The following is a 14,102-nucleotide window of genomic DNA, read 5'->3' as shown; positions in this document are numbered from 1 at the left end:
TCTCAATATAACACATATATATCAGGAACGCAAAGTAAACATAGCATTTGGCATATGAAATTTCACCCACAACAAGAATAAACCATTAACTGACATTGAAAGCCTTGAAAACTATAACCTATACGAATATAGTCCGCACCTTAAACCAGAAAAAGCGCACCGAACTGATTCAGACGATATGTCTTCATCAACGGCGACTAAATAACCTAAAGTAAGAATAGAAATGAGCTACATCAACACATAGACTATTCTAAGCTCTAAACAGATTAGGGTTTAGATCAACTTACCCAAGGATGAACTTAGAATCGCCGGAATAACGATTCAAAAGTGATGGTTTAAGGATGTAGAGTAACAGGAAAGAATCTTATGATGATTCACCAACTTCTCTCTCACTTTCTCTCTCTTTTCCTCTCTCTTTCTTAGCTAGGGTTAGGAGATTCGTATGAAAAAGAGAGTGAGGGTTTTAAGGTCTTTATATAGGCCTAAAATAGATGAAAATAGCCCCAGGGCCAAGGTATACTTAGGTTATAACCAAATCAGGCCTCTCTCGATCCAACGGAGCACTTTCGGTGGTCCTTTCTCCATGTGCAGTCGGACTTAAGCTCACTGACCATGGATCTAGGTCAGGCTGAGTTTTCGTACCGATTGAATTTACAGATCAGTCGTGGCGGACCACTCTCAATTCAACGGTCACCAAAACTCGATCAGGTCCACAAGCATTATGACATGCCTGGGCCATCTTCCCTGATCCGAGGGTGAAATTGGGTCAGAATCCAACGATCAGATTGCTTAAAATCGTCGTGCAAGCGACACGACTCAGATTTCATAAAATCATATTTAATTTCTCACCGTTCTCACACTCTTCACTCCGGACTCAATCAAATCAACACAGGACATCATCTGGACTTGATTTTTGAGGTGATGGTCAAGTCTAACATGGTGAATATAACTGTCCAAGATCATCGCTATCGGACATTCGACGCGCGGTCCAGGTCTGATCCAAAGCTTCTAAAAATTCCCAAGTGCAACTGGATTTAGCATTGAATCCCAGATTTCAGAGTAACATAGCGCTAATGATTCTACAGGTTTTGAGTCATGCAGATCAAATTTAAAGTGATTGATGCTAATTTCACAAGCAATCGAGTTTAGCGCTAATTAACCCACAAATAGCTTCTAACGAAAATAGAGGTAGTACTCGGGTCTTGGCACAAAATTTTCCAGGTCATTACAATCTACCCCCCTTAAAGAAAAATTTCATCCTCGAAATTCGTACCTTCTAATATTCCTCAAGGATCTGAGGGTAGCTCTTTCTGACCTCAGCTTTAGTCTCCCAAGTAGCCTCTTCTTCACTATGATGCGTCCATAGTACTTTCACAAGAGGGATGACCTTGCTACGCAATACCTGCTCCTTCCTGTCTAGGATACGCGTCGGTCGCATTACATATGTGGCATCCTCGCTCAACTGCACCTGCTCCCAACTGATAATATGCGAAGGATCAGGAACGTACTTCTTCAGCATAGAAACATGAAATACGTTATGCACGCTCGCAAGTGGTGTGGGCAAAGTAAGACGGTATGCTACCGCTCCCACTCGATCCAGAATTTGAAATGGACCAATAAATCTCGGCGTGAGCTTTCCCTTCTTACCGAACTGCAGAACTCCCTTCATAGGGGAAACCTTAAGAAATACATGGTCTCCAACCTCAAACTCAAGCGGTTGCCACCTCGTATCAGCGTAACTCTTCTGCCTGCTCTGGGCTGTCAGAAGTCGACATCGAATAATGTCAACTTTCTCTAAAGTCGCCTGCACCAACTCCGGGCCAATCAAACTACGCTCGCCAACTTCTGCCCAGCAATGCGGTGCTCTGCACGGGCGATCATACAATGCCTCGTAGGGAGCCATGCCGATACTCGCCTGAAAACTGTTATTATACGTGAACTCTGCATAAGGGAGACAATCATCCCAACTGTCATTGAAATCCAAAACACAAGCTCGCAACATGTCTTCTAGAACCTGATTCACACATTCCGTCTGCCCATCTGTCTGCGGATGAAACGCGGTGCTGAACTTCAATTTCACACCCATCGCTTCCTAGATACGAGTCCAGAAGATAGATGTGAAACGCGTGTCTCTGTCAGACACAATCTCCAAAGGAACTCCATGCAGACGTACAATCTCCTTGATGTACAAATTAGCCAACTCGTCTGCAGAGTTTGTGACTCTGATCGGTAAGAAATGAGCCGACTTCGTCAATCGGTCGACGATCACCCAAATAGAGTCATGTCCCTTCCTCGTTCTCGGTAATCCTGAAATAAAATTTATAGAGATGAAGTCCCACTTCCATTCTGCTATGGACATGGGCTGAAGCTACCCAGGAGGTTGGCGATGCTCTGCCTTGACCTGCTGGCACGTGACACAACGAGATACAAACTCAGCAATGTGAACCTTCATGTTGTCCCACCAATAAGATCTTCTCATATCATAATACATCTTCGTGCTACCTGGATGCATCGCAAGCTTAGAATTATGGGCTGACTCGAGAACCTCCCGTCTCAAGTCAGGAATGTCTGGGACACATAACCAGCCACGAAATCGTAGGCCCCCATCTGAACCAACACTTCACTCGGAGTTCTCATCTGTACCAACCCGCTCTCTCATCTTCGCCAAAAGCTCATCATCTGCCTGAGCTGCAATGATCCTCTCGTCAATGAGGGGCTGTACACGAATGTGTGCAATAACCTCATATGGCTCTTCCATCGTAAGTTTCTGCTCAAAGTCTCACACAAACTCCAACATGTCCCACTCTACTATCATCAGCGAAACTGCAAACTCTATAGTCTTCTTGCGACTCAATGCATCTGCCACAAGGTTCGCCTTGCCCGGATGGTAAGAAACATCGAACTTAAAGTCTTTCAATGTTTCCATCCATCGGCGTTGCCTCATATTCAAGTCACGCTGCGTGAAGATATACTTAAGGCTCTTATGGTCGCAAAAGAGCTCGAACTCCTCTCCGTAGAGGTAATGTCTCCAGAGCTTTGATGCGAAATTGACAGCTGTCAACTCCAGGTCGTGTGTAGGGTAATTTTCTTCGTGTTTTCTCAACTGTCTCGAAGCATAAGCAATCACCCTATCCTTCTACATAAGGACACAACCCAGACCAACGCGAGAGGTGTCAGTATATATCGTATGCTTAACCCCTTGCTCTAACAATACTAGCACAGGGGCGGACGTCAACTTGTCCTTCAGCTCTTGAAAAGCTATCTCCGCCCTCTCATTCCAAGCAAACTTCAAATCTTTCCATGTCAACTGAGACAATGGTCTGGCTATCTTCTAGAAGTCTCATATGAAGCGTCGATAGTAGCCTGCTAGACCCAGAAAGCTTCTCACCTCAGTAACTGAACCAAGCTGCTTCCAGTCCTGAACTGCAGCTACCTTAGCAAGATCGACAACTATCCCTTCCTTGGACACCACATGTCCTAGGAACTTGACTTCCTCTTTCCAGAAATCGCATTTCTTGAACTGCGCAAAAAGCTGATTCTTCCTGAGAGTATCCAAGACTGCTCTTAAGTGCTCGACTCGCAGAATATATCAAAATGTCATCGATAAAGACAATGACGAATCAGAATAAGAATGGCCGAAACACCCTGTTCATCAGATCCATGAACACGGCTGGTGCGTTCGTAAGACCGAACGACATCACAAGGAACTCATAATGGCCAAAGCTAGTCCTGAAGGCGGTCTTCTGCACGTCCTCATTCTTGACGCGCAACTGATGATACCCTGACTGCAGATCAACCTTCGAAAAGTACCGTGCCCCCTTCAACTGATCAAATAAATCATCGATCCTAGGCAAGGGATACTTATTCTTCACAGTCACCTAATTCAACCTGCGATAATCAATACATAATCGCAAGGAACCATCCTTCTTCTTAACAAACATGACAGGTGCTCCCCAAGGAGACACACTAGGCCTAATAAAATCCAAATTCAACAAGCCATCTATTTGCTTCCTCAATTCCTCCATTTCACTTGGAGGCATATAATAGGTGGGCAAAGAAATGGGCGCCGCACCAGGCATGAGATCGATAGTAAAATCAATCTCACGCTGACGGGGTAATTCAGGAATCGACTCGAACACATCTTCAAACTCCCGAACTACAGGCGTGCTTTCAAACCTCGATCCAGCAATACTCTCCAACAGAGAAGTATAATAACCAAGACGAAAAGGGTAACTGACTTGAACTAGGAAAGTAACTGTCTCACCCTCAGGTCCATGGATTGTCACCGACCTAGCTTCACAATCAATCTATGCCCACATCTTCGTGAGCCAATCCATACCCATAATGACATCGTAATGGTAAAGAGGTGCGACAAAAAGGTCAACAAGAATCGATCCACTACCTAGATCAATCAAACAATCCATACAACGCTTGTTCATAGCAGAAGAGATCCCTGTAGCGGTAGTGAGCGTCACTCCCTTCATAGTAACTGTGCTCAAACTCAGACGCCTAACTGCCGCATATGATATAAGAGAGGTAGTGGACCCTGTATCCACCAACATAGAAATGGGAATACCTTGGATGTGAGCAGTAACCTCAAAGGATCTCGGTACCAAGTCAGCCACAGGTGCTTTAGCTGAGAGCGCGTGAACTCGAGCCTGCTGCTGGCGATTCGGCGGAGGAACCATGGGTGCTCGCATACGGGACGACCTGTCCCCGTCCTACTCAGCTCGCAAGGACATGCTCACCAACTTTACATAGGAAGATATGCTAGCACAGCACATCTTCGATTGGATCTCAGGTCTTAACCCCTCAAAAAAACGCCACATCTGCATCGGCTGATCACCCAGAATCAAAGGAGCATAGCGACCTAGCTCAGTAAACCGGTTCTCATACTCCGTCACCGACATCCCTCCCTGACGGAGGCGAAGGAACTCACTCTCCTTCTCATGTCGGTACGTAATCGGAAAATACTTCTCTTGGAAGCGTGCGTCGAACGCCTGCCACGACCACTCATACCCTTCCACAATAGTGCAAAGAACACTGTCCCACCATAAACTGGCCTCCTTCTCAAACATGAAGGAGGCAAGCTCGACCTGCTCAACCTCAGAACAGTGCAACGGTCTCAGCATCTTAGAGATGCGATCAATCCAGTACTCGGCCTCCTCGGGTCTATGAGAACCCGTAAATGTGGGAGGTCGTAAGCACTGGAATCGCTCAAATGTGTCGATCGCACTAGCGCTCCCAGATGGGTGCATAGGTGAAGCAGGTGGAGTCGCCCCCATCGACTGAGCAAAGATGCCAGCCATGGAAGACAGAAACTACTGCTGTTGCTGCTAAATCTGCTATTGCTGCATCAATAATATCATCTGCTCAAACCTATCAGAAGGCGGAGCAGACGAAGATGCATACGGCATCGACGCAGATGCACGGTTCGGCTCAGGAACTGAAGGCATGACTGGAGGAGCCATAGGTGGAATCACAGGTGTCGGCCCAGCACCAGTATGAGACAGGCCCGACTGTGGATCCGTCTGGCTATCACCTAGGGGAGAAACCCCGACAAGCGACTCAACCAAAGAGAGACGGGCCGAAGTCTTCAAACCTTTAGGAGGCATACCCTACATTCAACAGAGGATGCAACCTGTAAGATTCAACATCCACATAAACCACCCACACAGCATTCACAACACAACTTCAACGATAAACAACATGCATTTCGTTTAACAAAATTATTGCAATACAAGAAGTGCAGCATTACATGAATCGTGACAGAGAAAGCATGTGAACTAAAACATCTAAAGCTGCAAACAACAAACAACTACCAACTACTATGCCAACAATGGTAAACAACAAACCAAAGCAAAGGAAGATTACAACTGCAACTACTCGTCGGAATTAGGAGATGGAGGCGGGGCACCGTTATCCTACAAACAACACAAGATAGACTTTAGAGTTCGAGTAACCTTCTTAAACTTATGCTTCATAAGGCCTCAAAGATCCATGATATCCTGGCGTAGAACAGCCTGACCTTCCTCAAGCCGAGCGATACGGGCATCCCTGGCAGCCTGATCTGCGCTCTGCTCTGGTGCCACAGGAGGAGAACTCTCACTCGTATCCTGGGCCTCTACCTCTTCCTCGTGCTGCTCTTCTTCTTCTTTAATCTCAGCTCCACCCTCACCATAACTCTCTTCCTCATCGCTCTCAGTCTCATCCTTACTTTCTGAGGCTTACCGACGAGGCCCAATGTCCATCTGATTTAGGGTCGTCTCATTAATGTAGCGAACAGGTATCGGCTTTTCTGCCCCAAGCCTGAAGCCAAACTCATGTGCAAGCTTACAAATGAGTTGGCCAAAAGGGAGTGATTCGGTCCTCCTATTTGAACGAGCGATAAGGATAATCTGACGTAAGATGTACGTTGGCACACATAGCTTCTCTCCTTGCCCCACCTGATACAGAAAATCTACCATCAGGCACGTACACTCGCTGCGGTTGCTCCACCTTGGATAAACATTGAATGTACACATGTGGTGAAGCAAGCGGAAGTCGTCCGTCATGTTGGTAGCTAGAAGGCTTCTATTAGGCTACCATTTGACCAGATGACCACACAGGAGCCGCGTGTGGTGATCTCTCTCGCGTCCACTGCTCAAATTCTTCTCACTGGCATGCACCTCACCAAGCGGCACATTCAAGAGTCGGGATATCAAAGTGACGTTGACCGTGGCCTCCCGACCGCCTTCACAAGGGATCTTGAACTGCAGAGGCTCCAGCGAAGGATCACGAATGAGGGCATAAAAAGCTCGAACAGTGCTTGCATTGGCGCGATATTCGCCCTCAAACAAGGGACACCAACCGGCCCCTTCCAGGCGCTCCAACAAGAGAAACTCGCGAAATAGCCACGGATCTATATGAGCCTCAAAAAGGACCCTACGGCCTTCATAGACTCCATGAGATAGCTCCGCCAACAGGGTTCTTCCAATGGGAGCTTGAGGATCAAAGTCCCGCTTGGTTTGAAACTTACGGGTGGCGGTCGTGCTCGCGGTGGCACTTATCGACCTCCGTGCACGGGTTGGGCAGTTAGGCGCGGCTTCATCCACGGGCGCTCTCTTCTTCCCCATCAAAGAGAGAGGTGGAGATGGAAAATATGGCCGTGACAAACTCAAATAGGGCCATGAAAAATGAGAGAAAAGGGAGAAATGGGAAGAATGGTGAGGCTTCCACACACTTGAGATCTCAAAGTAGGATTTGAGAGCTCAAATGAGAAGAAAAGGGAGTGAAAACAGCAATGGGGATGAATTTTTGAGATGAGTTGAATGGGTGTGCACGAAAATGGAAGAAGAAGGAGATTGGGGAGGAATTTTGGTGGAGTTTTGAGAGAGACTTGAAGAAAAGGAAAGCTTGGGAGGGTATTTTATGAAGGAGAGAGGGTTTGAGAGGTTTTTTAATCGACCAACCATGGAGGAATAGGCCACACTAGGCCCCAACGGCGTCAGCCCGAGCTAGCCCGCTGGGAGGCGAGGGCTCGCCGAACCGGCGAGGTCATTGCTGGTCTCTGGACAGTCCGGCAATGACTCGCCGTTTGGACGAGGTCTTCCTAGCCCCCTAAGTCCAAAATGAGGTGGGCCCCCCTAGGTCCCCCTGAAATTGCCCCGATCGGCTCCTTAGTCCGATTTGACGTATATCGGGCCACTCGGGTTAAAATTTGATACAAACATAGGTTTACAGACATTTTAAGGGCTGAGATGGGAAGATAAACCATCTAAACTCATTAATAAATGGTCTAGAAGAGATTTTTGGTCGTTGTGTGTGATCAGGAGTGAGCACAGACTCGATCTCGTCGATTATTTTCAGTAAACTTTCGCCGATAGAAGCAACGGAAACACATACACAAATTCTATAATAAACTCACACCCTCCTACACTAAGGTGGCGACAGCGTGCGGTGTGTAACCATAACCCAGGTCCAGTTTAATCCAAATTATGCTCTGATACCAACTTGTAACGCCCTAAAATTCGGGGGTCGAACATAACTCCGCTCTCGAGTTTCAAAACATCACTTATGCAACATATTTAATGATGGATGTATGTTGTCTGTAAGAGTACATAAAACATGGAATAGATTAAGCCAAACTACAAATATAATTTAGGGATAAGTGATAGACGCAAGTGGAAGACTTAAAGAAACATATGTGTACATGTGCAGGTCCCTGAAATACGCATACATGCCAGGTCAATACTTACAAGTGTTTATATTCAAATTACAAGTATCAAAAATGAAATTCATCTATTCCCAAAAGAAAACCCAGAATTCCTACACATCAGGACATGGCTCACAAGAACTCGCCTGAGAACTGCATAAAAGAAAATGCAGCCTCATCATCCTCAAACTCCTGCTCTGCCTCAGGGGTCGCATCAACATCTGCATCTAAGACAGAGTCTGGTTGGTGTTTAAACACTGCCCCAGAACGTGGGAGTGAGTGATCAACTCGGTGGAACAATAAAGTAAAGGTTAACATGTTATCAATTCTATCAAGCAGTAATGATAAAGCAGAACAATCAAACATGTCCTAATAACTCTTGTTAGTGCAAGGATGTATGTATAAATGATGCATGCCCTCGCCTTACTCCCTCAGTGTCTTCATCTCACGTTATGCATGACATCCTCCCGCAGTGCCAACGACTTCCACGCACATGCAAATGCGGTGCATGAACATGATTACAGGTTGTTATTAGTCTTTTTCATATAGCAGGATTGGGAAGCTAAGGTACCTTCCTCATATTACTTCCCAAACAGTGATCCATTCTAGGGTCGTCAATCCTAGACAATCTCATATGATCATATGGTTCTAGGTCACTGCAAAGGGCTCGTCACCAATCAATGCACGCCTATCATACCTTCGTTACTACTCTAAGGCTCGTCGCCTTAATGTAGTATCCAGGTATGCTCGAGGTCACTACAAAGGGCTCATCACCAATCAATGTAGGCCGACAGCATGAATATAGTGTCCCATACCACCATAATCAGCTCACGAGTCTGGTGTGCTCACTGGTCACTATGGGGAGGCTCGTCACCCCAGCGTAGGCTGATAGCTAAACCACGGTGTCCCATACCACCATGTCCGGCTCATGAGTCTTAGCGGATTAAGGTACAACGATTAACGGGATTTCATTGGTAAGTTTGGTACCCTAGATTCAAACAATAGCATCCATACATGGTGAACATACATCGGACAATCGGGTTACTTGATGAACTTGACTAGCACGAGCGCACGTTGGGTTGAACGACATAGAGTGCGCAAACACTCCGTGTGGCCAAACCACTGCCGACAACTCTAATATGACTCGAGTTTGTCAAATCACGTCCTTCGTGGCGAAAGCAACCTCAGCCATGAACTCAAGGCCAATTACCGATTTCCTAGACTATTTCATAGTCCCAAGCACATTCCATTATAACAGATATGCATATATAATTTAGAACAGTAATGGAACAATAATTCAAATCACACAGTATGTGAGCATTTGAAGAATATCACTTGACATGGATTTCAACATAAGTAGTGCTTGAACTTAAAGAACAAAGAATGTAAATTGAATGTAAGAAATCATACACACCAATAGGAGAATTGAGAATCTCTTCTCAATGCCCGCAAATAGGATAATGTATTTACACATTAGCCCATTCAACATTTATACAAACACTTAGACTACATAGTTCAACATACATGACACATGTTGGAATACACGCATTTGGACAATTCCTTTTGCCAAGGAGTTGACACACATACTATTAGCACAAGTACATGACAAATAATCATGGCAAACACATGTTCATATTTTATACGTATACGATACTTCCTACATATACATAGAATACACAAATCTCAATATAACACATACATATAGGAACGCAAAGTAAACATAGCATTTAGCATGTGAAATTTCACCCACAACAAGAATAAACCATTAATTGACATTGAAAGCCTTGAAAACCATAACCTATACGAATATAGTCCGTACCTTAAACCAGAAAAAGTGCACTGAACTGATTCAGACGATATGTCTTCGTCAACGGCGACTAGATAACCTAAAGTAAGAATAGAAATGAGCTACATCAACACATAGACTATTCTAAGCTCTAAACAGATTAGGGTTTAGATTAACTTACCCAAGGATGAACTTAGAATCGCCGGAATAACGATTCAAAAGTGATGGTTTAAGTATGTAGAGTAACAGGAAAGAATCTTAAGATGATTTACCAACTTCTCTCTCACTTTCTCTCTCTTTTCCTCTCTCTTTCTTAGCTAGGGTTAGGAAATTCGTATGGAAAAGAGAGTGAGGGTTTGAAGGTCTTTATATAGGCATAAAATAGATGAAAATAGCCCCAGGGCCAAGGTATACTTAGGTTATAACCAAATCAGGCCTCTCTCGATCTAACGGAGCACTTCCGGTGGTCTTTTCTCCACGTGCGGTCGGACTTAAGCTCACTGACCATGGATCTAGGTCAGGCTGAGTTTTTGTACCGATCGGATTTACAGATCAGCCGTGGCGGACCACTCTCAATTCAACGGTCACCGAAACTCGATCAGGTCCACAAGCATTATGACATGCCTGGGCCATCTTCCCTGATCCGAGGGTGAAATTGGGTCAGAATCCAACGGTCAGATTGCTTAAAATCGTCGTGCAAGCGACACGACTCAGATTTCATAAAATCATATTTAATTTCTCACTGTTCTCACACTCTTCACTCCGGACTCAATCAAATCGGACCCAGGACATCATCTGGACTTGATTTTTGAGGTGATGGTCAAGTCCAACATGGTGACCATAACTATTTAAGATCATCGTTATCGGACATTCGACGCATGGTCCAGGTCTGATCCAAAGCTTCTAAAAATTTCCAAGAGTAACTGGATTTAGCGTTGAATCCCAGATTTCAGAGTAACATAGCACTAATGATTCTACAGGTTTTGAGTCATGCAGATCAAATTTAAAGTGATTGATGCTAATTTCACAAGCAATCGAGTTTAGCGCTAATTAACCCACAAATAGCTTCTAAGGAAAATAGAGGTGTACTCGGGTCTTAGCACGAAATTTTCCGGTCATTACAATCACGGTGGCCCCACGTTCAGTGGGCCTCGTGTTTGGATCAAGCTGATGCTGATGTTTCCCTTCATTTAGGGCCTACAAAAGGCAGCGGCAAAGTGGCCTCACGATCGGACGGTCAGGATCATCTTGCATCGTGGTGGGCCACAAGGCATCACAAAAAGAGAGAGGGAGAGAGAGAGAGAGAAATGTGGAGGGGAGGGACCCCGCCACTATTAGGCCCTCCCTTATACAATGCATACATCAAGTGGGTCCCACAACAAGTGGGCCCTTAAAATAAAAATCAACGGTGGATCACCCACCTATCAGCCTTCTTCTATAGCTCCTTGAACTCCTTGACTCCTTAGCTCCCTCTTTGATGGTGGAAGATGGGGATTGAAGGGTGGAGATTGGGGTAGGAAAGTGGGCCACACTTAGGTTTGGCTTAGGAGGCTTGGACGTTGGATTCTCTTGGGTTGCTTGGGAGTGAAGAGAGAGAATGAGAGAGAGAGGTGATGGGATGAAAAGAGATGGAGTGATGGGTGATGGGTGGAGTGATGGAGTTGTAAGAAAGGGATGGGAGGAGAGAGAGAGAGTTGACTTTGGGAATGGAAAAGGGATGGGTTGTTTGTACTTGTGATAGGGTGTGCACTTGACTTGAGTGATTGATTGATGGGATAGGTTGTAGAGATTCTCTTAGAATTCGCATGCACGACGTTTTTCTCGAAATGAACGCGGGCCCACAACTCCTGGCCTGGGTATCGGATCGGTGTGCGAGTCATGACGTTGGAACCATGGTGATGGTGCAGTCGCTAGGATACAAGTTTTGAGTCAAGCCAACTTAGATCTACGGGCTGTAACATAGGATTACACACAAATGCTGATTTCTGGTCGAGGGTCACCGAAATTCGACAAGGAGGATCGCGGGAGTCTATGGAACGGTACGGACTAGGGTACGGGCCTTACAATGTATGTATTCTAGTCCATGTTGTCCCTCTGCCTGGATGCCGGTAGGGGTTGGGACGCTGCTAGATTAACTATCCTGCAGCAGGCCCACCCTGTTGTATGTATTATTTCCACATTGTCTATCTGGTGGGGTCCATTTGCATGTGTGAGGCCCATAATGATGTGTAGACCCACCATGTATGTGTTTTATCTAGGCCGTCCATCAGTAAGACACCCCAACAGGCTCGGCCGTTGGTGGGCTGGTGTAAGACCCGACCCGAGTGCCTGTGTATGTATGTGTGTGCATTTCATTTCTCTTGGTCCCACGATCCTACCGGTCAAATCCTTACGACCCGCGACCCTCGGATTGTATTTGCGGTCATCCTCAAGTCCGGTCACATTGACCCGACCCGGATCGACCCGAAACCTATGCCATCTTGTTCGCATCGTCATTGCGGTTCTTATGCCACGTCCCGTGCATCCATCCGATGTATAAATCATAAGTTGTAGGCATTTCATTTCTAGCCCTTTGATCATGATCATTGGCCCACCTAGAGAGATATGCATGTTTTCCCAAGGTGGCCTACCCATTTGCTCAATTTCCAACACACACTACCCACACCACCTAAGATCTCATCTCCACACTACCCACATCCTTAACACCATCCATCCGTATCCTATAGCCCCCATATACCCCTTCTTTTGCTAGCCCATGATGAGCTGTCTAACCTAAGCCTCCCTTCCCTAAAGAAAGAGCATGATGGTTACTCTTTTCAAGCCTCTTGTAATGGTGGACTTTCTACAACTCCCCTTTCTCTTCTCTCCCTCTCATTCTCTCTTCTCATTTCCATTTCTCCCTAGCAAGAGAGGGTGGGACGTTCCCACCAGCCCCTTCCATTCCAGCCCCCTTCTCATCTAATTCCTCTCAATCCATCCATCCATATCCCATCTCACCCATTGATATAGCTTCCTTGGAGCATTAGGAGCTTGGAGCTTGAGTTTGGTGGAGATCCAAGGTGGGTGTTCCTCTAGATGTACAAATCTGATTTCAATAGTCTAGATCTTCTCATTTCTTCATTGGGGGGGGGGGGGGGGGGGTGTATGACCCACAAACCAATGGTGTAGATCCTACACAATCCCTTAGATGTGGCCAAATGGCCTATCTTATGCATGCATGATCCATGTATGGGGTTTCTCTTGTATGGACCCCATCATGGTGGTATCCTTTGATTTCATAGCATGATGGGTCATCTAGACCTTAGAATCATGGTGGGGATGGCATCCCAACCATTCATCTTGATTATAGGACATGCATGAGGTAGATCCATGTTGTAATCCTATATCAATGAAGAAGTGTGGTGTGATTGTTCTTGGGAGGGCTCAATAGTGGCGGAGCCCTTTCTTTATGGCTGAAATGTTCTTCTTATTCTCTCTTTTTTCTTCTTATTTTTGATAATGATATGTGTGGCCCACTTGGTGGGCTCGGGACGTCCAGAAAATCCAGCAATGGTGGGATGCCCCTACCACCCATTTCTTGATTTGGGGTGTCCTATTTGCTGCATATTTGATCCATGCAAAGTGTTTTGGCTTGAGGCCTTGATCTAGACATTTGTGGGGCCCACTAAGGAAGGCCACACCACCCTTAACTTGATTGATATTTCCAAATATGGGCTAGTATGTCTAGCCATATATGGCTGTCCAGAAATTTTGGACTATTTGCATGAACTGTTGTAGTTGATTTTTGGCATGAGATTGGTCCATGATTTTCATTCTTTTTCTTCCTGTTGTGGGGTGCCCTTTGGAGGAGTGGACCCCACCTTAAAGTGTGATGGACCACACCTCAGATTGTCTATGCAATAGCACCCAAAAGGGGAGACCCATAGGGTGGACGGTCCACCTTGCTGGACCATCTAGCCACATTGATGAGGGGGAAACACTAATATCAGCTTGATTTCCTTGAGTGATGGGCCACTTTTGGGGACCCCACCTTGCTGTATATTATGAGAAAAATATTAATCACACACCCCTTCCCTTTTAGACAAATCTGGGCCCCACTTTATTGGGTGAACATTGTGTGGA

The sequence above is a fragment of the Magnolia sinica genome, chromosome 4, assembly GCF_029962835.1.
Source record: "Magnolia sinica isolate HGM2019 chromosome 4, MsV1, whole genome shotgun sequence".
Classification (NCBI taxonomy): Eukaryota; Viridiplantae; Streptophyta; class Magnoliopsida; order Magnoliales; family Magnoliaceae; genus Magnolia; species Magnolia sinica.
This window is presented reverse-complemented; position numbering follows the sequence as displayed.